Raw genomic sequence first — 26,910 nt, forward strand, 5'->3', positions numbered from 1 at the left:
AAAAGAAAAAAAATTAAAATTAAAAATATGAAATGACTAAGTATTTGGAACGACTTGGTAATTCCCTTCATCTCTCAGAACTCAGTTCTCTCCTCTGGGAAATGAGTCTCTGGCCTCCCTTCTTCCCCTTGCCCCCTTTTCTGATGGGGGAAAACGGAAAGGCTTATTCAATTTTATGGATAGCAAAGACATCATGCTGGTTAGTATTTTTGTCAGTTGACACAAACTAGAGGCTGTTGGGAAGAGGAGGACTCAGATGAGGCACTGTCTCCATCAGACTGGACTAAGGATGGGCCTGTGGAGTTTTCTTTTTTCCTTTCTTTTTTTTTTTTGTTTTATTTATTTATTGAGAATTTCATTAATGTGTCTTAATTATATTCTTTCCTTACCCCGAGTCCTCCCAGATCACCTCTCCCTATCTGCCCAATGCCATGCTCTTTCTCTCTCTTGAAAAAAGAAAGGGGGAGGGGTGGTGGAGCTGGAGGGACTGCTCAGTGGTTAGAGCACTTGTTGCTCTTACAGAGGACCCAAGTTCAACTCCTCACACCCACACGGTGACTCACAACCACCAGTAACTCACTCCAGTCCCAGGGGATCCAATGCCCTCTTCCAGGCATGCATGTGGTACACAGACATACATGTAGGCACCCTCATACTCATAAAATAATAAAATATTTTTAAAAATTTCTAAGCACATACACACACAGAACATGGAGTCTGGTTTGTGTTGGCTAGCTATCCCTGAACATGGAGCCTGACCCCAGTCACTCCACTGAGGAAAACTGATTATCCTCTTTTCCAGCAGCTATTAATTGCAGACAGCTTCTTGAGTAGGGGTGAGGCTTTGCACCGTGTCCCCTTCCCCCTGCTGGGATCGCCGGCATACACTGGGAGTTCATGTGTGTGTTAGTTAGCCTTTTTAAGTGTGGAAGCTGTAGTTTCCCTGAAGTCATCTGCTGCCTCTGGACGACTCTTCCCTCTCTCAGATGAGAACTCAGTGATTGTTCCTTAGATGTTTCTCATGGTTAGTACTGTGTAATTTGTAGTTATATCTTTGTTCGATTCATTCTATCTGTTCCCATGTATATACTCTCCGGAAGCATGCTTTTAGACTATTCAAACGATATCTATATATCTATATCTATCTATATGTATATGTAGATATGTATCCATATCCTTCAGCATTACTTTTCATATCCAATATTGTATTTGTGATATTCCTTTGCATTGATAATTAACTACAGTTTATACCTTTTAGAGCTGTATACCATTCCTCTGTGTAGCTTATAAACATACAAGACTTTCTTCATCTTCCCATTGGACTTCTTTTGCTATTACAAACAGTGCTGCTATGAACACTGAGCACTTCTATCAGACTTTCCTTTTTCTGTCTTTCCTCTCTGAGTCCCAGCTTACCTGGGCTGACTACCTTTGAGATGCCAACACCGCCACCCCGGCTCCAAATATCAAATATGATCATGACGTTATCCAGGGGACTTGAGAGTGCTGCTTCCTGGACACATTCCTTTCACCAGCCAGGATCCTCTCCCAGAGGCTTCTAGCAAGCTAAGCTTTCCATAGTCACATGACCACCTTCGAACCAATCATTGGCTTGGATTAATCGGGTTTGTCCCTGAGCAAGCTGTTTTTTTTTTTTTGTTTTTTTTTTTTTTTAAATAAAATCAGTCTATGTTTTTAATCAATCTTATTTTTTTTTACTCAAAGAAGGGTATAAAATTAATTTATTTTTTTTGTTTTTTTGGTGTTTTTTTTTTATTTTTTTTTTTTATTAACTTGAGTATTTCTTATATACATTTCAAGTGTTATTCCCTTTCCCGGTTTCTGGGCAAACATCCCCCTCCCCCCTCCCCTTCCTTATGGGTGTCCCCCTCCCAACCCTCCCCCCATTGCCGCCCTCCCCCCATAGTCTAGTTCACTGGGGGTTCAGTCTTAGCAGGACCCAGGGCTTCCCCTTCCACTGGTGCTCTTACTAGGATATTCATTGCTACCTATGGGGTCAGAGTCCAGGGTCAGTCCATGTATAGTATTTAGGTAGTGGCTTAGTCCCTGGAAGCTCTGGTTGCTTGACATTGTTGTACATATGGGGTCTCGAGCCCCTTCAAGCTCTTCCAGTTCTTTCTCTGATTCCTTCAACGGGGGACCTATTCTCAGTTCAGTGGTTTGCTGCTGGCATTCGCCTCTGTATTTGCTGTATTCTGGCTGTGTCTCTCAGGAGCGATCTACATCCGGCTCCTGTCGGTCTGCACTTCTTTGCTTCATCCATCTTGTCCAATTGGGTGGCTGTATATGTATGGGCCACCTGTGGGGCAGGCTCTGAATGGGTGTTCCTTCAGTCTCTGTTTTAATCTTTGCCTCTCCCTTCCCAGCCAAGGGTATTCTTTTTCCTCATTTAAAGAAGGAGTGAAGCATTCACATTTTGATCATCCAAGCTGTTTTGAGGGGTCTGGTAAAATGGTTCTGCGGGCGAAGAACCTGCCTCTGAGCAGGAAGAAGTGACTTCAATCCCCAGGACCCACACGGTGGAAGAAGAGAACCATACACACACAAAATAAACAAACAAACAAACAGATGTAATAGGGAAACAACAAAAGTTACGTACAGGGAAAGCTACGTGTCAGACAAGAAAAGAGGGAGCCATGCTAGATGGGTCACTACTCCTCACTCTGGGCGGAGTTAAAGCTGCCCTGAAGTGCAGAAGCCTTCTAAACGCCACTATTTCTCATGCCCAGAAACTATGAGTCAGGAACTCACCCAGAAAAAAGTGGGTCTGAGGCAGAACAGAGAGATTGGGGAGATGATGTCCCATGGGAAGGAAAAGGACTCCTCTCTCTGGAGTCTGGCTGATGCCTCTCACCAGCTGACAGTCAAGGCTTCCAGCAAAATTAGTACCATTTGCTGTAAAGGTGGCCAATATAAAGACAATATTCGTTTTACATAGCGATTAAGCCAAATTAAGAAGTTAAAATAGCAATGAACCATGCACACAGGTATGGCCTGGCTAGATGTCTGAATATTTTCCAAGGATCTCACAAGCAAAGCTGTTAACATCTGCTTTCGGTAAAGCTGACCTGTTTCTTGAAGCCCCGTGAGCTGGGCTTTACCTCAGCAGCTGTAACCCCGTTCCAGTGCACCCCAGAAATCACCTGACAATGTATTTAAATTCCTTAGCAAACTTTTGAAGATAGTAACCTCAGACGTCACTAAAACCATAAATATGCTGTTGTGGAGATAAGGCACTATCAGAAGCCCACACCCACGCTCTTGGGTGTCTCTAATTCTTTTTCTGGGTGTATGTCCATTAATGTCTAATACTAAATCCATTTTAATACGCTCCAACTCTGCTCCACATGGGCTCATCCTGAAACTCCCTTCTACGTGAAGTCAAGGATCTAACCCTATCTGAGTGAAGGTCTCTGATAAGAGCTCCCCAGATCCAGCTGCGCCTGGGCTCTCTGCTGAGAGCAGGAGGTGATGCCACATGTTGGGGTGACACAGGCAGCTGGCAATGGTCTCCATCTACATGTGGCCTCTCCAAGTGGTTCGGAATATTTGTTCCTTACTGCTCCTACAACAAATTACCATACGTTCAGTGACTTCCCAACAGCACAGGTGTACTATTTTACAATTGGGTGAAATTGGGGCACGGGTCTGGTGAGACTCAGTACACAGCATCGTGAAGGCAGTACCTTGCAAAGAAGGCACTTCCTCCTCCTCTTCAGCTCCCAGAGGGCAAGCACGTCCCTCAGCTCACAGCTTTCCTCATCATCATCATCAGAGGCAACAATGTCAAACTAAGCACATGCGCCATCTCTCTGACCCCTCCGCTGCCTTCCTTTCCACCCTGAGATTACACTGGGCCCGCACGGATCACATGGGACTGCCTCCTTGTCTCGTGTGTATGTGTGTGTGTGTGTGTGTGTGTGTGTGTGTGTGTGTGTGTGTGTGAATATACAAACATATGTGCATGCTAGTACTCATGACTATACATGAATTTATCAAGTAGCATTCAGGGCTGTTTATTTGTTTGTTTGGGGTTTTTGTTTGTTTGTGTTTGTTTTGAGCCATTCACTCAGGAGACAGAGGCAAGAGTAATTCCATGAGTTTGAGGCCAGTCAGGTCTCTAAAGCCATTTTCAAGCCAGTCACACAATAAGTCTCAAAATCAGAACAAAACAGATGTAGTGTTTGCTTTTGGTTTGGTTTGGTTTTTAAACAGAATCTCACTGGGCAGCCCTGAAGTTGACTTGAAACTCCCTATGTAGACCAACCTGGCCTCAAACTCACAGAAACCAAGCTGCCTCTGACTCCTGAGTGCTGGACTAAATGTGTGTGTCAACATGCCTGCAAGATTTTCTTTTTAACTATGTACATATCGTGCGTGTATGTGTATGCCACTTTCCTGGCGCTGGTCCCCAGGGGGGCCAGAAGAGTGTATCAGATTACCTGGAGCTGATGTTACCGGCAGTTTTGAGTCACCCAATGTGTGTGCTGGGAATCAAACTCAGGACCCGTGCAAAAGTGGCAAGTACTCTTAACCACTGGTCCATTTCTCCAGGTGGACGTCATGAGAGGTCTTCCTCTGTGCCTCTTCACCTAATTTAGGAAGTCTCTCACAGAACCCAGCCCTCACTGTTTCCAGCTGGCCAGGGGTTCCTCAGGACCTGCCTGTCTCTGCCTACCACCAGTAGGGGTCACAGATGCACAGCATCATACCAGGCTACTACATCAGTGCTGGAGAGCCAAACAAAGGTCCTCATTCATTGCCCACGGCCATTTCCCCAGCTGCTAACCTCTTCAGATTAAAGTCATCTGTCTGGTGAGCAGGTGTAAGGCAACATGTCTTCACCATGTAATGTAACGGATTCTAGAGATTTAGACCTGGAAATTGTAGAAAGTTACTTATGTCTCCACCATAGTGAGGGAGAGAAATGAAGGCAGGAAAGTGATGAATGGACTTTTATTCATTCATACCTTCACCCTAGCCGTGTTCCAAAGTATGGAGATTTGGACATGCTTGGTCCAGGGAGTGGCACTATTAGGAGCTGCAGCCTTGTTGGAAGAGGTGTATGACTGTGAGTGTGGGCTTTGAGACCCTCCTCCTAGCTGCCTAAGGAGTCTGTCTTCTCCTGTTTGCCTTCAGAATAAGATGTAGACTCTCAGCTCTAGGGCTATTCCTGCCTAGATGCTACCTTGTTCCCACCTTGATGATAATGGACTGAACCTCTGAACCTGTAAGACAGCCCCAATTAAATGTTGTCCTTTATAAGAGTTGCCTTGCTCATGGTGTCTCTTCACAGCAATGAAACCCTAAGACGCAAGGGATATGAAGAGAAGACCTGGGGGATATTAGAAATGGGTCACTATCCGCAGAGGCTCATCTCGCCTCTCTTCCTAGAGCCCATCCCTTTATCCAGAAGCAATGCTTAAAGGTAGTCTGAAGTATCTCCCCCACACTCGGCCTAAAGGCTCTGGTGGTGTTTTAAGAGGCCCTGGGACTTTTGGAACATAAGGTCTAGCTAACCGGAAAAGGCTACTAGAGAGAGCCCTAAGAGGTGTAATCCAGCTCGGCTTCCTGGTCCAAGCCATGTGAGAAGCTAACACTGCAAGCTCCCATCACCTCAGAACCAGCTGCTTCTGCTAACCATGTCTTCTCTGCCATGGTGGACTGTGTGTCCCTGAAACTGCAAGCCAAACTAAATTTCTCCTACTTTAAGTTGCTTCTGACAGGTGTTTGGTCACTAATGTGCCTGCACTGAGCAAATCTCTCCCTCTTCACCTTTCAGGAAATCCCACTCCACACCCACAGAAGTAAACTTGTCTCACATTTAGCTTCCTCACAAAACAAGACGTTTCCCACAGTCTGAGCTACCAGGTCGATAAACACCCCACCCACCTCAGCAGGGTAGTGAGGTGCTAATGACTCCTTGCTAATGGCTCTTCCAGGCTTATACAAAAGTCCAAACACACACACACACACACACACACACACACACACACACACACACACACACACACGTTCACAGAGTTAAGTCACATAAATTATGGAGGTCATGGGTAGACTTTAGAGAGCATCTGACTCGGAACAACCTGTCCCATGTTATAGTTTAAATGAGCAATGCTCCCCCACAGGGCATTAGAACACGTAGCCCCTGTTTGGTAGAGCTGTTTAGGGAGGTTTGGGAGGCGTGGCCTTGGGAAGTGTGTCACTGGGACATGCTTTGGGAGTATAGAGCCTGCCCCACTTGCAGTTCACTCTCTCACTCTCCGCTTCAGCTCGGCGTTCATGATTCGAGCTCACTGCTCCAGCCCCCAGGGCTTTCCCGATATAATGGGCTCTTATTCATCTGAAACTGTAAGCCAAAGCAAACCCTTCCCTCTCCAAGTGGCCTTGATCGTGGTGCTTCATCCACAGCAATAGAAAAGTAACAGTTCGCCTGCTTAAAAGGAAGGGAGGTCCGAGCTGCTTGTCGCCCCTGGGCTGTCAGTTAGGAGGACAGAACCACAGATACTTCCAATTTCTTAAGAAAATCAGGAGCCAGATCTTTTTGTGGAATATCTCAAATCTTTAATGTACTCACCTTAGTTATTTCACTTTATGGGTATGAAGGCTTTGCCTCTATGTGTCTATGCACCACACGCGTGCCTGGTACTCACAGAGGCTGCGAGTGGGCATCAAATCTTCCAGAACTGGTCACAAACACTTGTAAGCTGCCGCGTGGGTGCTGGCAATTGAACACAGACCCTCTTAGAAGAGCAGCCTGATGGGGCTGGGGATGTAGCTCAGCGGTAGAGCGCTTGCCTAGCAAGCGCAAGGCCCTGGGTTCGGTCCCCAGCTCCGGAAAAAAAAAAAAAAAAGAGCAGCCTGTGTTCTTAACCACTGGGCCATCTCTCCAGCCCTCAAGGTTTTTGTTTTTAGTTTAATTTTGTTTTGTTTTTTGAGACAGAGTCTTACTATGTATCTCTGGCCGGCCTGAAACTCACTGTGTAAACCAAGCTGAACTTGAACAGAATCTTCCTGCCCCTGACTGCTAAGTGCTGGAATTAAAGATATGTATCTCCATACGTCTGTGGGCACCAGGCTCATACGTGACGCACAGATGTGCGTGTAGGCAAAACATCCATACGCATAAAATAATTTTTTTTTTAAAAATTGGGCAAGACATGTCTACCAGCCAGCAGTATGCACATCCTTCATCCGAAATCTAACCAGAGACTAGCATTTTACAGCCTCAGATGAAAACCCAAACAGAGATGAGAAATGGATGCCCAGCTGCCCCCAGTCTGTAAGACCTCTCCTCTCAGCTAGGACATGATCACAAAGAACAGTGTGTTCCTCTTGTGAACTCCTCACTAGCCCTCTTCCCAACACTGCCTCTTTCCTGCCCCTTGGAATATCAAGGATGCCCAATGCCAGGCAGTGTATATTTCAAGCTGAACTTGGAATTACAGCAATAATACATTTTCATTGGGAGGATAAATCAAAACAATGGAGAACATGCGGTATGAAATTTCAGAGATGCTTTATCTATGAAGTTGCCCGCAGCTATGCATGATACGAATCCTTCTAAGAACATTTTCTACCCAGGTCTCCAGAGGTGGGCAGCTGCGGGTTGACTCATCAGCCCTAAAAGGTGAGGAGCCTGGTCGGCAGCTCCGTAGCTCTCTCAAGCTTTTTCTCGTGCCTATGGTGTGATTACCACACTTCCAAGCATCCCAGCCTCAGACTAGTATCCCAAGCAAGTAGTCAGAACCAGCAGTGGTAGAAAGAGCGCTCTCTCTCTCTCTCTCTCTCTCTCTCTCTCTCTCTCTCTCTCTCCCTCCCTCCCTCTCTCCATCCCTCCATCTATCCTTCTTTTAATCAAGGGGGAAATTGTTTGCCAAGAGACTTTGGTTTATAGCTCACTGACCAAAACGAATCTTATTACCTCCAACTTTGAGGGAAGCTGGAGAAGCTACTTCAGGGCAGAAGAGAATGGGAATGAGGTTACCACACCTGCTTCATCCCCACTGTTCCAAACAAGATGATTTCTGTAAGGAAATGAAGGCCATTGGACAGAACTGTGGTATCTGCCATAGAACTCCTTCCATGCCCACCCCCATGCCCTCCTCCATGCCCTTTCCCATGTCCTCCCCATGCCCTCCCACATACCCTCCCCCATATCCTCCCCCATGCCCTCTCCCATGCCCTCCCCATGCCTTCTCCCATGTCCTCCCCCATAACCTCCCCCATAACCTTCTCTATAACCTCCCGTATGTTCTCTCCCATGTCCTCCCCCATGTCCTCCCCCATGTCCTCTCCCATGCCCTCCCCCATGCCCTCCCCCATGCCCTCTCCCATGTCCTCTCCATGCCCTCCCCCATGCCCGTATCCACCATCAACGGTGATATTTATCCTTTTTTTCGACTCCATGTAGAAGATGTTTGGACTTTTTTTTTTTCACTTTTTCCACATTAGAGAGCTACAGCGTTGTTCTCCTCTGTGGGATCAAGAAGATATTCTGATTACATTTAGCTAGAGACTGATCTAAGGAGAATCTGCCCCGTTCAGGGCAATGACACGTGCAGGAAGGTTTTCTGGGCTGCAGGGCAGATGTCTACTAAATGCTTGTTTGCTCTTAAGGATTTCAAACTGGATTTGAATTTACAGTAATAATTTTGTTACAAGAATAAACAAAACAACAGAAAACAGATGGCAAGAAATTTAAAAGGGGCATTTATCCACGAGGCTGCCTGCAGCTTCACAAAAGAAGAGAGAGCTACAACTGAAAGGCAGGTTCTCTTTTCCTCAACTGGTCACGATGTGGTGCCCAAGCCTGAGCCAGTGGGTAAGACATGGGGTTTTCTGGAGGACCCGAGCTCAGTTCCCACACCCATGCCAGGCAGCTTACGAACTCCTGTAACTTCAGCTCCGGAGGATCGGGTAGGCAGCTGAATTTGCATACATATGCCCATGCCCCACCCCACCCCTGACACACAGACGCATAGTTTAAAATAATAAAAAATAAAATGGAGAAAAGAACTGACTCCACAAAGTTGTCTTCTGGCTTCCACTTGGGCACCGTGGCATGCGGGTCAAGTCTTCCATGTACCCATCAATTTTAATCAATTTCCCCCTTGATTAAAAGTAACTATATGCCTCCTTTTAAAATCCACGCTGAGAAGTGTAGAAATCTCCAACTATAATTGTGGATGTGTGTATTTCTCCTCTCGGCCTGCCAGTGTTTTCTTTCTTATGATCTTTTTCATAACTGAGAAATATTTCACAGTATGGATATACTGTATCATACATCATTCACCCACTGACATCTGGGTGAAACACGTAGGAGAAACTAGGAGAGTCAAGCTGGCTACCCAAGACATGTACATTTTACAGGTCAGTTGTTAGATTGTCTGCCATGAGAGCTGTGCTGGATTTCCCACACCAAGGCCCACCTCATACAGCACCAGGCCTTTTTTTTTTTTTTCCATTTTGTTGGGGAAAGGGATGAGTAGAAACTGTCAGGAGGGTGTCCCATTGTTTACATGACATTTCCTGGATTACAAGAGTTGGGCAATATTCCCCTCTGTGACTGTGCCCTCAGCTAGCCCAAAGCCCAGCAAAGCTTTGAAAGAACAGCTTCTAAAAGCCGACTTGTGCTTTACTGTGGATGACTGCACTCTGTTGTCTGCCTAGCTAGAGAAGTCCTCTCCTGCATACCAGAGCCTCCTCTGAACATCGGGCTTGCAGTCACCTCCTGTTTAACCAAGAGCCAGATGAGATTAGGGGAGACACTTGGCCTCTGAAATGTGGGATCTGCTCAGGTTTACAAAGGACTGTGTTGGGGTTGGGGATTTAGCTCAGTGGTAGAGCACTTGCCTAGCAAGCACAAAGCCCTGGGTTCGGTCCCCAGCTCTGAAAAAAAAAAAAAAAAAAAAAAAACCAAGCAAACAAAGGACTGTGTTTAGTAGGCATTACACAGACTGAAACAGTCAGTGTTTACTGTGATGTTTTATATGCTAATCTAAAACTTAATTGTAATTACCTAGTTAAAAAATTAAAAAATGAAATAGAAGTTGACTGTGGTGGCTCAAGCCTTTAATCCCAGCACTAAGGAGGCAGAAGCTGGTGGATCTCTGTGAGTTCCAGGTCAGCCTGGTCTACAAAGCAAGTTCCAGGTCAGCAAGGACAGTTACACAGAGAAACCCTGTCTCTGAGAGACAGACAGAAAGACAGAGACAGAGACAGAAAGAAGAAATGGCTCAGTGGTCAAGAACACTTGCTATTCTTGCAGAGGACTTGGCTCCGTTTCCAGCACCCACGTGACTGCTCACACCATCCTTAACCCTTAACTCCAGTTCCAGAGGATCTGGTACCCTCTTCCAGACTCCAGGGACACCAAGTACACAAGCAGGTACATGCATGCAGGCAAAACACTCATACACATAAAATCAAAATAATAAGTAAATCTTTTAAAAATAAAATGGCCATCATGGCATATCCTTAAAATCCAGCACCGAGATAGGAAGATGGAGAGTTTGAGGCAAGCCTCGGCTACATAGGAAGTTGCAGTACATTTAAGCTATATAGTAAGACCCTGTCTCAAACATGCTGCTGGACGTGGTACCACATACCTGTAACCTCAGGACCCAGAGGCAGGATGATACTGAGTTCAAAGACTACCTTAACTGTATAGAAAGACCCTCTCTCAAAACACAACATCAAATGTCTGCGTTCTTGTCAGGCATGGTTGTGGTGCCTGCTTCTAATCCCAGCACTCAGGAGGCAGAGGCAGAGACGGAGGCAGGTGGATCTCTGTGAGTTCAAGGCCAGAATGGTCTATGAAGTAAGTTCCAGGACAGCTGGGGCTTTTACAGAGAAACCCTGTCTGGAAAAAAACAAAAAAGAAGAAGAAAAAGAAATGTCTGAGTTCTAACTAAGTCTTTCCCAGGTAGCTCATTGTGTGTGTGTGTGTGTGTGTGTGTGTGTGTGTGTGTGTGTGTGGTGTGTGTGTGTTGCATGCATGTGGTATGTGTGTGTTGTAAGCATGTATGTTTGTATGTGGTATATGTATATGTGGTGCATGGTGTGTGTATTAGAGAGTGTGATTGTATGTGTTGTATGCATGTGTGGTGTGTATGTGTATGGTATGTGTTGTATAATGTGGTTTGTGTATGTGTATGGTGTGTGTATATGTGTGGTGTGTATTGTATGCATGTATGTGTGTTTGTGGTGTATGTGTGGTGGGTGCACTGTGTAGAGTATATGGTATATGCATGTGTGTGATATGGGCAGGTATATGGTGTGTGTGTGTGTGTATCATATGTGCAGGTGTACATGAACATGTGTGTGCAAGTATGTGATGGTTCAAGGTCCACATCAAATGTCCTTCCTCTCTCACTCTCCACCTTTATTTTTGTTTCTATACCTCTGTATAGCCCTGACTTCCTGGAACTCCTATGTAGACCAGACTGGCCTCAAACTCATGGAGATCCACATGCCTCTGCCTCCGAGTGTGGGATTAAAGGCGAGCCCTACCACTGCCTGATTTCACCTTTACTTTCTGAGTCAGGCCTCTCACTGAACAGGCAGCTTAGTGGTTTGGCTAAGCTGTCCAGCCAATGAGATTCAGGGATCCGTTTGTCTCTGCTCTCTACCCCCAAGCTAGGGGGTTACAGGGCTGGGTCTTTGTGCGCAACTGTTGATTTAGATTCTGGAGATCCGAACTGAGTTCCTTGTACTTGTGTGTCAGGTATCTTACCAACTGAGCCAGCGCTCTCTCTCTCTCTCTCTCTCTCTCTCTCTCTCTCTCTCTCTCTCTCTCTCTCTCTCTCTGTGTGTGTGTGTGTGTGTGTGTGTGTGTGTGTGTGTGTGTGGTGTTTGTTTGGATGGATTTTATAGGTTCTTTTTATTTTTTCTTTTAGCATGTGTCTATGCATGTGCTGTACCTGGGTGTATACCTGCATAACTGTTCACGTATGTGTGGACGGTTATGTGTGTGCTGGTGTACATATGTGAATGTGTTCATGAAAGCCGGAGGTTGACATCAGTTGTCTTCTGCAAACTCTCTCCACCTTATATACTGAAGCAGGGTCTCTCACTGAACCCAGCACTCACCACCTAGACTAGGCTAGCTAACCAGCTTGCCCCAGGAAACCTCTCTCCAATTCCCTGAGTCCTGGAATCCTGCTGTGGCTGTCATGAGTACCTGTCAGTGATGAAGGTCCAAATCTGGTCCTCATACTTACACAGCAAGTACTTTTCCAATACCCAGGCTAGCCTCAACTTTCTCTTCTTGGCCTCCTTCTCTCCAGTGCTGAGACCACAGGCCTGCACCACCATATGCAGCCTGAGAACACTGAGGCCCAGAGAGGTGAAATGACTTCAAACTTAGTGGTGGATGAATAACAGCAAGTTGATTGACAGCATCCTCTCTTTCTGGGTGTGGGTCGCTAATGGGAGAAGATGCCGGAGAGGGCCAGCACAGCCAGAGGAGTCAAGAGCATGGAAAATGTCTCTTTCAGCCAATTTTCCTGAGGAGCCCTGGCTGAGGCTCAGTCTGGGAACGGAAAGTGTGCAGGGAGGAGGCGCAGCCGTGTCCAGTGTCCATCCGGAGAGACTGTTTGCAAAGTCCTGCTATGAAAGGCAAGGGGTGGGGACTGTCCAGCTTGCAGGGGGAAGGGCAGAGCCTGGAGGCAACAGATCTGGCATCTGCCCAGGGAGAAGCATCCAAGTTCCTTGCTTCCTCTTTGGGTTCCTGGGCCCTGCCATTTCATGCTGTGCCCCACCTGTTTCTAAAACCATCAGCCATCCCTGAAACCCAGAAAGCCAAAGCTGTGGAGACCAGGAAGAAGGGCAGTGATTATCTCTGTGCCAAGGCTGGACTTGAGAACCATCAGCTAAGCCAGAGGCAGCCTGATCTCTCTGACATCAGAAAGTGCAGTGCCCATGATCTCTTCTACAACAGACACAAGGAAGGCTGTTGTTAGCTTGGTGCTCGATACAAACACGTGGTCATACTATGGGCCGGGTGGGTGTGACTAAGTTGATAGAGCACTCACCTAACATTCATGGCTCTGGGTTCAATTCAAAGCATAGCATAAACTGGATGTAGGGACACATACCTGGACTCGGGAGGCTAAAGCAGGAGGATCAGAAGTTAGAGGCCGCCATGTTGATATAAGCAGAGACTAGCCAAAAGAAAAATTGTATATGGTTCTGATAATTATTAATGGCTCTATCTGGAGTTCCTAGTGCCACTCACCTGAAACAATGAACACTCCAGGCTCTTTGAAAGGACCCCTCTCCCCAGGCCTCCTCACAGCCACAGAGAGGGCACTACACACGTGACACATTAGTGTCATTGGGGCAGTAAGGACCAAAAGGGTCCTTGGGACACTTTTCACTACTTTCGTAACAACCATTTGGTTCCCAATTAAAGGCAACCTCAATTTACAACTGGAGGGAGCTTGCACAGTCTTTGAAATATCTAGATAGGGAAAGTAAGGCACAGATAAAGCAGAGATTTACTGTTATACAGAATGTCAGCCTACGCCCAAGTCTTGGAACACTAGGTCCCTGCTGCCTGACATCTCAGTTGATCACCACTGTGTCTGGCCACACACACTGAACTTTAGCAACTGTTGGCAGAAGGAATGGGAGGGGAAGGAGAATATGCCTCAAGGTGGAACTGTTAGCCAATCACTTGTCTCTTGTACCTTGCAGCCATAGTCATGGCAACTGTCTCCTTGGTTGCTATAGCACAGAGATAGTTGTCATGGCAACCACCACCAAGAGCTGGCAGCTTCCTAGCATGCAAGATCCTCTACAAAAATCCAGAAACAAGCCAGCACCGTAGCATGCTGACCTAAAGCCAGTTGGTGGTAAAGCCAGGCTTCCTGCATCCTCAACCCAGGCTCTCACAGCTGTCTGACCTTCTGAGATGAACACTCTCCCCACCCTGCTGTTCTGCTGCCTGGTGCTTCCCACATTCCTCAGGCCCACAGTCAGGATCTCCTTCCCACGGCATCTCATCTCGCCCTTGGCTGCTGGTCAGCCAGCTCACCCTCCTGGGAACGAGCTTGACGTGGGCTTATCAGAAGACTCATCACAGGAGTTTTCAACATGAACTGGGGCTCCCTGAAGACCAAGAGGCCTTCAGTTCCCTTCGCCCTCCAAAGGAAATGGCTTCCAATGCTGGAACTCCAAACACTGTGCTCAGAAACAGGAAGTTATTTGAAGTAGTCAGAATACATGGTGGCTGGTGCCTGACAGAACCTCTGGCTAGTTATGGAAAAAACTGTGGGCTAGGAGGCCAAAGGCCAAGAGCCTACCCAACTCTGAGCCCGATCTCCTATTTGGCTTTGTACCAAGTCCTTCCATCTGGTGCTCTGTCTCTCCACCAGAAAGCTAGAGATGAGGACAGGAGAAGAGCAGGTGAGGGCTCCGTACTTCAGTACTATCCAGCAATACTGGTGGTGGTGGTTTAATGAGCTGGCCTGCTGCCCTCCTGGGTTCCTTTTGAATTACACTAAGCCTAGTAGCTCATGCCAGTCATCTCAGCACTGATGACGTAAAGTGATCATGAGTGTAAGGCTAGCCTGGACATATAGCAAGATGCTGCCTTTAAAATTAAAAATGAGGGGTTGGGGGGCTGGGGATTTAGCTCAGTGGTAGAGCGCTTACCTAGGAAGCGCAAGGCCCTGGATTCGGTCCCCAGCTCCGAAAAAAAGAACCAAAAAAAAAAAAAAATGAGGGGTTGGGGATTTAGCTCAGTGGTAGAGTGCTTGCCTAGCAAGCGCAAGGCCCTGGGTTCGGTCCCCAGCTCCGAAAAAAAAAAAAAAATTAAAAACGATCAGTAAATAGGGCTGGAGAGATAACTGCCATTATGACCACTTACTGCTCTTCCTGAGGGCCCGAGTTTGGCTCCTAGCACCCACATCACGTGGCTCACAACCATCTTAGGGATCCAATACCCTCTTCTGGATTCTACGAGCACCTGTATGAACGCGATGCACCAAACTGCACACGGGCACACACGTATGGGTAAATTTAAAAATAAAATATAAAAAGAGAAAACTCCACGGCCCACAGAATCAGCTAAGCAGGGCTCAGAGGGGCTCACGGAGACTGAAGCGGCGATCACGGAGCCTGCATGGGACCGTAGGTCCTCTGCATGTGTAACGGTTGTGTAGCTTGATGCTCTTGTGGGACTCCTAACAGTGGGAGTAGGAGGTGTCTTTCTTTCACGAGCTTCCGAGACCCTTTTCCTCTGACCGGGTTGCCGCCGCCTCCAGCCTTGGTATGAGGTTTTGTGCCCGGTCTTATTGCAACTCGTTGTGTGTGTTCAGTTGGTATCCCTGGGAAGCCTGCTCTTTTCTGAAGGGAAAAGGAGGAGTTGATGGGGTGGGAACTAGAAAGAGTGGAAGGAAGGAAGGAAAACTTCAGTCAGGATATAATGTATGAGGCAAGAATAAATAAAAATTAATTGATTGATAGATTTTTAGAAAATCTTTCCAGGAATGGTGGCACATACTTTAATCCCAGCACTCAAGAGGCAGAGACAGGTGGATGGATCTGTGTGGTTTTTGAGGCCAGCCTGGTTCAGATATTGAGTTCTGTGACAACCAGTCCTACCTAGATAGATTCTGCCTCAAACATCAACAGAAAAAAAAAATTGAATGTTCGTGTTTAGAGCTGGAGAGATGGCTCAGCAATTAAGAGCACTGTCTGCTCTTCCGGAAGCCCCGGCGCCCACATGATGAATCAGAGCTGTCTGTAACTCCAGCTCCAGGGCATACAACACCCTCTAACTGCTTTCCACAGGCACTGGGCACGTGTGATGCCCATACATACTTAAAAAGCAAAATACTCGTATACCTAGGATAAAATGAATAGGTCTTTAAAATAAAATTAAATATTGAAAAATATAAGTAAATAAAAAAAGCAATGAGGAAAAGATAGAGGGAGATGGTCAATAGTTGGAGCTGCCGTGAAGGTGTAGACACCTATGTTCAACCTCCAGGACCCATGTGTACCAGTCAGGGTTCTCTAGGAGATCAGAACTTACAGAATGACCTGGGGTGGGGATTTATTAGAATGGCTTACAGGCTGTGGTCAAGCTACCCTAACAATGTCTGTCTACTAAAGGAAGGTCCAAGAATCCAGTTGTTTTTCAGTATACAGTGTCTTAGCTGGTCTTCAGAATGTGCCAGAACCCTGAAGAATTAGGCCCTCTTGCCAGTGAAGGAATGGACTTGCCAACATTAGAGCTGCCAGCAGAAGGTGTGGCCCAGATCAAAGGTGGCTCTTACCACCTCAGAGGATCTGGATTTAAAATGGGCCTTCCCACTTCTAATGTTTACTTAAGAAAATAAATCCCGGGGTTGGGGATTTAGCTCAGTGGTAGAGCGCTTGCTAGGCCCTGGGTTCGGTCCCCAGCTCCGAAAAAAAAAAAAAGAAAAAAGAAAAAAGAAAGAAAATAAATCCCTCACAGGTATACCCAGTGACTCGTTCTAGATGTAGCCAGGCTGACAGCCAAGAGTGGGCATCACCTGTGTAAAGATAAGAAAAGACCAACCCCAAAGACTTTCCTGTATGTACCATGTCATTCATGACCCCCACACACAAATGAATGAATGAATGAATGAATGAATGAATTTTACTAACCGGGGAGTTTTTACATTAACATTACAAAAATTACATTAACTGAGTAGTTTTTGCAAGTTGAAAGTCTGGGGACAAGAGAAATCAGGCTAGAGAGAGAAGCCAGAGGTGACATAAAAAGGACCAATTACCAATCCAAAGAATGGACATTGTCCTGTGGACCACAGAGACTCACCAAAAATTCTCTTCCCACCTCTAACCTGTGCGATTCTGTACTTTGCAACACAGCTGTGTAGGGTGAGGAATGAAGGTTGAGATACAGAGACCACAGTGGGCTCTGGGAAATTGCCTGTTCGTTGTTTTATTTAATAATGACTTAGAGCTAGAGAGATATTTCAGTGGTTAAAAACGTGTGGTGCTCTTGCAGAGGACCTGGGTTCAGTTCCCAGCACCCCCAAATCACATCCATCAGTAACTCCAGGTCCATGGGGTTTGATGCTCTCTTTTGACCTCCTCAGGCACCTGGCATAAACATGGTGGACATACATCCATGCAGGACAGGGTGGAGATGGCTAGGTCTTTCAGATACTTAAAGGAGCTACATGCTCCCCTTCTCCTGATGGCAGGACAAACAAAACAGCACATCTTGCAGGCACAGAGGACCGTTGAAGGGTTTCTAACAGCACACCAGGCATGCTGGGGAGGAACTGTGGGAGAGGAATATGGAGGCTGTTGAAACATTCCCAGAGAGATCGTAGGGCTCGGATTTGCCAGCAGCACTGGGCTTGATGAAGCCCAGGTTTCTCTGACTAGATTCAGCCTAGAGTCCAAAGCTGAGCCTCAGTCTTAGAACTGGCCTGTGGCTCAGGCTTCTCCATCACAAAGTGCGGCCTTCCCTTGGGTTCACGTTGCAAACAGCCACCCCTGGGAGGTCATATCTGTTAACCGGCCTAGACTGCCCTCTGCTGGCAAGAGAGAACACTAAGCAAGGGGAGCCTCTGCCTCCAAGAACTCCAGACAGACATTTAGAGGACTCCCTACTTCACTCTTACCTAGTTCGCTGTCCAGTGCAATAAGTCAGCAGCCCAGAGCCCAGCCAGGTATGACGGTGAGCACCGCAGCTCCAACACTCAAGAGGCTGAAGCAAGACATCGAGGGTTCAGGGCTAGCTGGAGCCACAGAGCAAGCCCTGAGAATGGAGATGCGCTGACACAACCCATCCTTCTCACACCCCCTCACGGGGCTCTTTTCACCCAACTTTACTTCTCCTTTATATGCCTTGAAGATTTATTTATTTTTATTTTATGTGTATGACTGCTTTGCCTGCATGTATACATACATGTGCACAACATGAATGCCAGTGCCCAAAGAAGCAAAAAAAGAAAAAAAGAAGAAAAAAGGCAGATCTCTGGACCTGGAGTTGGAAAGTTATGGGCCATCATGTGGACACAGGAAATTGAACTCAAGTCCTCTGCAAGAGCAGTGAGTGTCCTTACTGCTGATCTGCCTCTCCAGCCTTGAGATTCTTTTGCTCTGTGTGTGTGTGTGTGTGTGTGTGTGTGTGTGTGTGTGTGTGTGTGTGTGCTTGCATACATGCATGTACACCACATGTGTGCCTGGTGCCTGCAGAGGGCAGAAGAGAGCATCGGATGCCCTGAGATGGGAGTTACAGGAAGCTGTGAGCCTCCATGAGTGTGGCAGGTACCAATTCCGGGTGAGCAGTGTGCTCCTGCCCTCACTCCACTCCCTAAGCAGAAGTCTAACAGAGGTGCCTTTCTTTCCTAGCTGCATCTGGTGTCCATACTGTTTTCATACCTGGCCATGCTGACATGGCTTTCTTTCTTTTCTTCATGAACTCCCTTCCACTCTGGCCTTGGCCAATGCCAATGTGATGGCTCACATCTCCCCACTGGGCAGAACACACACAGTTCCCTCTCATTCCAGAATCTCTTCTCCTCTGTGTGAAGCTCCCCACACCACGTAGAGAAAGGAGGCACCGTGGTGCTCAGGGGCCTCCCACCAGGGTACTGGAGGTGTCGGAAAAGCTGTAAGAAGGCTCACAATCAGGATGTCATAAACAAGGCATCCCTACACACCACACACACACATGCCACACACACACCACACATGCACACATACCACACACACACATGCCACACACACACCAAACACATACACATCACACACACATACACACACACCAAACACACATACATATACACACATACACACTACAGACGTACACAGACTCATACCACATACACACACACCACATACATACACACACACACACACACACACACACACACACACACACACACACAACCAGAGAATGCCCCCTGTCAGTGGAGTTCCTCCTCAGGGCATCTCACTGGTTCCTCTCTGCTTCTGCAGCCCAGTCTTTTCTTCCCCTCCATTCCCTCCCTCCCACAAATTCCTGTTTGCTTCTACTCCAAAGCAGAGTGGCCATTTCAGCCCTGCTAGCCAACATGCTCAGGATCTCTCCTCCCTCCAGCAGGTTACCAAAGAATTTTCCCATACACAATCCTCTCCCTAGGAAAAACACCGGTGCCAGGAGAATGTTTCCAACCTGGTATATGTGAGGCTAACAGTTTGTGACTAACACGTTGTCATGCTGAGGCAGGATGGAAAGATGGAGAAATTAAGGGGACATAGGAAGGAAAAATATCCCCTCCCTCCAGAGACTGGTGAAGCCGCCCACCAGATGAGAAGCAACAGTTCTTGAGCAATTAGCATCTGCTGGTAAGGCTGGCAACATAGAGAAAATGTTCTTTTCATGGATATTTCGAATAAGAATGTTAAAATAAAGAGCATGCCTTCATCAATCCTAGCACTCACGCACGAGGCTGAGGCAGGAGCACCTCTTTCAAGGCCATCCTGGTCTACATAGAGAGTGCTAGACTGTGTAAAGCTACATAGGAAGACTGTGTCTCAAACAACAACAACAACAGAAACATGTTTTAGGTTAAAATAACGACGGACCATGCTTAAGGCCTAAGCATATATGACCAAGTATGGTCTTCCTCTTTTCCCAGCTACAAACCTGAAGACTTGGAATCTGCCAAGTAAGACTATAAACTCCACTCACAGTAAAAGGCTTGCTTTAACTCCCTTTTAAACTTAGCGGTTCATGGTTTAGAGGCAAGATGGAAGGGCAACAAGGGGCATAGGAAACCAAAGAGGCCCATCATCCCTTTCCTGCTGACAATCGGAAGATTCCAGACACACGCATGCACACACACACGCACACGCACACGCACACGCATACACCACCCAGGGAAAGCCAAATTTACCGATAGAGATGACACTTTCCTAATTTCCTAAAGACAGACATCTCTAACAAAATGTCAAAGACAATGGGCAAACTGGGGTCAGAAGGATATACGACCTGCCCTGTTGCCATTCCTAAAGCCAAACAACTGCCCAGGACGTCCACCCTAAAACTTGTTTACAGTGGGAAACCCTTTAACCTTTGACTCTGGTTGCAAGTTAATAGACCTTAAAAGCCTCAGGGTCACCCACACACCCACCGAGCCCACAGTGAAAACCGCAGGCTCCTTCCTCACAACCCTTCAGTCAGTCAAACTCTCCTGTTTGGAATCTGTGCTGCCACCTCTTTCAATAAACTCCAACTCTGTCTTACACTCGCCAGTTCTGAAATTCTTGGCTGCAGAGAGCGTGGGCAGGAATCTACTTTGCATGGGGAGGAGTTTGTGAAAGAACTGCTCGGGCTGCAGCCAGGAAGGGACATCGGGGGCTATGTCTCCAGCAGACCCACCGCTGCTAAGATCATTCACCACTTTGGCTGCTTGTAATCCTAGCCAGCGCAGCTCAGACACTATCCTATGGTCACTACCAAAAAGATTGGTTTTGGTTTTTCATTTAAAATTTTATTATTTAATTTTGCATCTGTGCACGTAAGTGCAGGTGCCAGAGGAGGCCAGAAGAGGGCGTCGAATTCCAGGGAGCTGAGTTACAGGTGGTTAGGAGCTGCCCAGTATTGGTGCTGGGAATAGAATGTGGGTCCTCTGCAAAAACACTACGTGCTCTAACCACTGACCCATCGCTCCAGATGCTAAGAAAAAAAAAGTTTTTTTTTAATAAAGATTCCTTGGAGAGCCTTCAGGCAGTGCAACTTCAGAAGCCACCAAAACTGTGTGTATGGCTACTGCTGAGACACCATGCACGTCTGTCTCTGGAAGCTGTTACCCACACCTGGTGCTGGATCTCTCTCTCTCTTAACTCCCATACTGCAATCTAAATCTATGTTAAAATCTCCCTTAGCGAATTCCATTTCTGCTTCCTACTGACTTGTCCTGAAATGCTTTTCTGTATCGAATCAAGAATTCCAGTAAAAGAATGCCTGCAGCTGCTGCTGGTGGCTGTGTGGAGCCGTCTCTAGCTGCTACCTGACTGCAGCTGACAATTCCAACCTCTTAAGTTAGACCTCAAATGGCTGCCCCCCCCCAACTTCAGACGCAGCCTTGTAAGATGACTTGCCCATCCCAAAGGACTTCCAATTGGGCACCCTGGAAATTCCCCTGACCCTCAACTCAAATTCTGGGGTCTGACATTTGTAGTCCAGTGTGTTTTAGGGAAGGAGAGTAAACAAAATGAGCAGAGCAGGGGTGGGGACACACAATCCTGGCATCACGGACACCCAGGCACCTGGGAGTTCTGAGGCCCAGCTCAAGCCCTGCCTGTTCTGTGTAACGGCTTGATTCTCTACCTCAGTTTAATTTCAATGCACTCCCTCCACTGCTAAAATGTTTCACCCTTGGCCTAGCCCTTTCAAACAGAAACTCAGGCTCCCCACTTGCCAGTCCTAGCCTCTCAGAGAACAAAGTACACTAGTTAGTTTTCATCATGGATTTGACTGGATTTAGAATCACCATGAAATGGCCCTTCTGGAAAAGTCCATGAGATCGTTTCCAGAGAGGTTTCACTGAGAAGGGAAGACCCGCCCTGAACGTGGGTAGCACCATCTCATGGCCAGATCCAAACTAAGAGGAAGTGAGCTGAGGCCTGGCATGCATCTCGCTTCAGTTCCTGACTGGGGACAAAGTGAACAGAGTGGTCTCTGCTCCTGTTGCCCTGTGGATGGGCTGTACCTGTGAGCACTGAGCAGAAACGGACCCATCCATCCTTCCCTAAGCTGCTTCTTGTCAGGTATTTTGTCAAAACATCAAAGGGGGTGGGGCACTTCAAGATGACAACTTTCGGGGATGGGGATTTAGCTCAGTGGTACAGCGCTTGCCTAGGAAGCACAAGGCCCTGGGTTCGGTCCCCAGCTCCGAAAAAAAGAACCAAGAAAAAAAAAAAGATGACAACTTTCAGGCTGGAGAGATGGCTCAGCGGTTAAGAGCACTGACTGCTCTTCCAGAGGTCCTGAGTTCAATTCCCAGCAACCACATGGTGGCTCACAACCATCTGTAATGGGATCTGATGCCCTCTTCTGGTGTGTCTAAAACAGCTACAGTGTACTCACATATAATAAATAAATAAATCTTTAAAAAGGGTGGGCAACGAATGACAACATGGCCCCATTATAGCCATCAAAAGCCCATAAAACCAGCATCTGTACAAATATGTAAATCTCAAAGGCAGTGGGGTGAGGAGTTAGAATATGATGCGATAATCCAGTTTTAGCAACAAGATGTTTCACAATAGGTAAAAGAAGCAACATATAATTGTATTATTAAAGTATATAACCATAACCTTGTCAACAAGCCAACTGACCAAGCACACCTGCCCAGTCCTACACGCACAATACCAAAGTAAAGCGCTAACAGTATTCAAAGATGAAGAAGTCGGTTCGCTTTGTTCCATCATCCCTGTGGTCCGCTTGCCAGGGGTGGGCTTTCCACTGCTTCTCCTGCACATGCTTCTTTGGGGATGGGACTCTCTTCAGAATGTTTGGGGAGAGCCTGGAGAATTTAGTTTCTTTTTCTTTTCTTTCCCTTTTCTTTCTTTCTTTCCTTCTTCCTTTCTTTTTCCTTTTTTAATTTTATTCTTATTTTATTTTTTTGTCAGTTGGGAATTGGGGAAACACAAACTGGATTCCTGTTTGCATAGTTTCAGTTTTCCTTGACAAAAAATGACAGAGAATCCCCAACAGATTCTAGAAGAACTAAGCATGCTCCTGAGAGCTGGAGAGGCCACCAGATTTCTGTCAGTGGCAGAGACACTGTGTTAGTGTGTACCATAGACGGCGAAATGCACTGATATCCCAGCCAAGGGTGTCTCGCCTGATAAGGAACTTTCGTTTTTGGTTTGTATTAAGGTCAGTTCTAAAGGCCAAGGCTGGCCTTGAACTTCTGACTCTCCAGCTACTTCTCCAGTGCTAAGGTTACTGGTGTTACAGGCATACGCCATGACTCCCAACCTTAGATTTTTTTCTTCTTTTCAGCCTCTTCAATCTATAATAATCGCCACTATTTCTTTTTGAGAATGAGTTTGTTATGTGGAATGTGTCTTATAGGATCTGAACTGTTTTGGCTTTTCCAGCTCTCTCTCCATAAGTAGATGCAGGCAGGGCATGGGTGCATGTTGTGTTTGGCACTACCTAGGTGATGTGGCCCATGTTGCACAGCATCGTGTCACTTTGTCCCAGTTTGGCTTGTACTAAGTTTGATCGTTCAGTTAACCGAGACTACTCTGTTGGAAGGGCACATTTCCCTTTGTGGCTGCTTAATAGAGAGTCATCTGGAAGGTGACACTGTAAGGCTCCATGAGTATCCTGTTCCTCAACTATCTGCCCCAAATGATTTCATACCCACTGATGACCTTTGCTAGCTATTAGAGGAAGTACATTTAAGTACATTGAACAAGGTGTGACAGTGTCCTCGTCTATGCAGATGAGCATAGATAGAGAACAAAGAGGGAGTGTGAGGTTTGCCCATAGAGAAATGAGGTGTGGTTGTACCTGTCTTTAGAATGAATGTTTGGTAATTTAACCATCCCAGATGCTAGACTCTGCCTTTAAGCATATATTCCACAGATGTAAGCCTACATAGAACACTCCCCCTTGGGGCAGGCACTCTCTCCCTCTTTCTGACTTCTCTATCACTCTCTCCAGGGGATAGCAAGACAGAGCATCTCCAAGTCAGGAACCCAACTGTCCACAGAGAAGCCTCGAGAGTGACTGCCTGAACTTGGGTCAGCTCCAGGACTTTCTACCTTGGTCACAACTTCCTGTCCAGGAGGGTGAAGGAAGAGGCCAGATACGTCATAGACCTAACCGAATCCAAGGCTCCACCCAAGAGAAATCAAAACAGTCTTAGGCCCTGCGTGCAGCACAGGCAGACAGATCAATAGGAGTTCCAGGTGAGCCAAGGCTGCTTAGTAAGACTCTGTCTCAACAAGCAAAAATAAAAGTAAAAAGTAAACTGTTTCCAATTTGTAGTCCCAAGCTATCAGATGAAGAGTCTTCCCAAACACCATGCCTGGCTCCTGGTCAACATTCTGCAATGGAACTATCAACAGCTGGGCTCATGTCACGCACCCTAGCCTCTGCGTAGCTGGGCTGTTGCCACAGAACCTTTGAAGGCCTATAGACCTACAGTCAAGGCCCCGCTCTTCCATGTCTGACTTTGTGACTTGCATGGACAACTTTGTCTCTCTGAAATCATTTTGGGACCGTGAGAAAATAAGAGTAAATCCATTGTCTAGTATGAATTACCTTCTTAACCTGAAGCAGGGATTTTGTTTTTATTACCATCTGTACTTTTGTCAACTTACTAAATCTCAGTTTCACATTCACTTTGCCTGCTCTGCCACAATGGAGTTGAGCTTTGTAGGCGTCTCTCTTCTGCAGCTTCTGTGTACTAAGCCTCTGTGATAGCATTTACTAAATTTGAACTGGAGGACCACAGATCTTCAGACTCAGAGTGAGGTCCTCTATTTGACCCATACTCTGTCCAGTGCCAGGCACCTGCAGGACACAACTTTCTCTTTTGCTTTCACAATGGACCTTGGCTAGGGCCACTGGGCATCACCGGAAGTCCCAACAGATTTTCTATTTGTGTGAAAGAAGCATTTTAGAACTCGAATAATTAATTATTGACTAGAGTCAGGCAAAGTGGCACGCATCTGTCATCCCGGCACTTTGAAGCCTGAGGCCAAAGAATCACGTTTGAGGTCAGCCTGCAGTATCCTGCACTTCCCCACTGCCCTTGCACACTATGTTACAAGCACTATTTCAGGTGCTTGAAATTCAGTGCTGAATATTAGTGACCTTGTTTCTGCCTTCATTTTTTTTTCTTTTTTTCCGGAGCTGGGGACTGAACCCAGGGCCTTGTGCTTGCTAGGCAAGTGCTCTACCGCTGAGCTAAATCCCCAACCCCTGTTTCTGCCTTCATACACTGTACCATTCAGCAGAAGAAAAAAAAAAAGATATTAAAAGAATACATACCGGGGTTGGGGATTTAGCTCAGTGGTAGAGCGCTTGCCTAGGAAGTGCAAGGCCCTGGGTTCGGTCCCCAGCTCCGAAAAAAAAAGAACCAAAAAAAAAAAAAAAAAGAATACATACCCTATAGGTACACATAACACCTTAATCTATCCTCTGCTTGGAATTCTTAGCTTTGTTCTGCTTCCCCGTCGTCTTTCAACATCAGGCTTCTGAACAACCTCTTACCAGGACCCTTCCAATCGCTCAACGCCTAGCTCTGTGTGTGTTTCATTCTTAACAACTAGAACCCCACACCTGAGTGGACAACTTCTTGTACACTAGGTATGCAATTGTGATTTGTTTAATAGATTAGTAAATGAATAATGCATGTGTTTATAAACTCAAGGAAAGTTCTAGAATGATAGACAAGAGGCCTAAGAATGTAGCTCAGCTGGTGGGCTGCAAGCCTAGCATGTCTGAGAGCTTAGGGTCAATCTTTAACATTGCACAACCAAAGAATAGTGGTGTACACCTGTAATCCCAGACCTGGGGAGTTTAAGAGGGTCAGAAGTTTAAGGTCATCCTCAACTACTTACAAAAGTTGGGGCCAGCCTTAGCTATATGAAATCATATTTCAAAAAAATGATACACAAGAAACTATTAAGACTGACTACTTTGGAGTTGGAGAGATGGTTCAGCAGTTAAAAGCACTGGCTGCACTTTCAGAGGACTAAGGTCCAATTTCTGGGACACACGGGATGGCTCACAACTGTCTGTAACTCCAGTGCCAGGGGATCTGACTCTCTCTTCTGGCAAGCAATTGCTGCACAGATAAATGTGGGCAAAGTCCACATACATGAAATAAAATAACAACTAAGAGTAGTTTCCTTTAAGGGGGGAGGACCTTCAAAAAGAATTTTTCTTTCAATAGTCCCTTTAGTACTGTTGGATTATTGTCATGTGCATTTATGAAGCTGCCTGTTTTAAAAAAAAAATTACTAGGGCTGGAGAGATGGCTCATGGGTTAAGAGCACTAACTGCTCTTCCAGAGGTCCTGAGTTCAGTTCCCAGCAATCACATGGTGGCTCACAAGCATTTGTAATGAGACCTAGAGCCCTCTTCTGGTGTGTCTGAAGATAGCTACAGTGTACTCGCATAAATTAAATAAATCTCTTAAAAAAATACTAAAAGTACCCCCAAAAAGTTCCTTCCGGTTAGGATAAGAGCCACGGAGTTTATAAGCTGTCTGGGGTTACAGAGTGGGAAGGGTTATTATTGCCTGGCACGTAATAGCCATATAATGCATTTGCAACCTTTTACACACTCATCCTATTTTGCTTCGATTTTCTCTAATTTGCCTGCATCAACATGGTTTCTAAGTCATATCAATATGCCTTCATCTTTACATTTTAAAGCTATTCTAACAGATAATCATATTTTAGACTTCGTAATTTATTTTGTTCATTTTACTCTCTCCGCCTTCCCCCTCCCAATTCCTGCACACTAAAATTCAAGCTTCGTGAAAGGACAAACCTTTGCTTGTTCTCTTCAGTGTCCTTGGACCTTAGAAGCGTGACAAGGGTAAGTGGGAAACCCCAATACATATTTAAGGCTCGAATGAACAGTTGAGTTTCGGGTAAATGCATGCATAACTTCTTGGATGAAGGATGAGGATTTGCGGAGAGATGGATAGCCTGGCACTGAAGAAATAGCCTAGGACTAAGGGATGGGTCCTCATATCTCAGGATGGATTATAGCCATAGTGGTCCAGAGCTTCTTTACCGGTCGGCTTCAAGTTGCTTAGCAACATGCCGCCCCTCCCTCACCGCCACCAGAGGGCGATCGGGCGCGCGGTAGCGTGAACGCGCGCGCGTTCACTGCGCCTCACGGAAAGGCAA

General features: G+C 46.4%; 1 long non-coding RNA gene across 1 annotated transcript in view; it reads right to left on the bottom strand.

Moving 5' to 3' along the window:
* The window catches only part of LOC102553281 (uncharacterized), a 35,476-nt gene extending 8,659 nt beyond the window's left edge, over positions 1-26,817 (bottom strand). Inside the window, exons 1-3 of the long non-coding RNA XR_015684718.1 lie at positions 26,546-26,817; positions 8,394-8,497; positions 7,946-8,048 (exon numbers count right to left, since the gene is read on the bottom strand). This is a non-coding gene — a long non-coding RNA (uncharacterized LOC102553281). The remainder of the gene's footprint in view (positions 1-7,945; positions 8,049-8,393; positions 8,498-26,545) is intronic.
* Positions 26,818-26,910: the final 93 nt, after the last annotated feature.

The sequence above is a fragment of the Rattus norvegicus genome, chromosome 3, assembly GCF_021556685.1.
Source record: "Rattus norvegicus strain SHRSP/BbbUtx chromosome 3, alternate assembly SHRSP_T2T, whole genome shotgun sequence".
In the NCBI taxonomy this organism is placed as follows: Eukaryota; Metazoa; Chordata; class Mammalia; order Rodentia; family Muridae; genus Rattus; species Rattus norvegicus.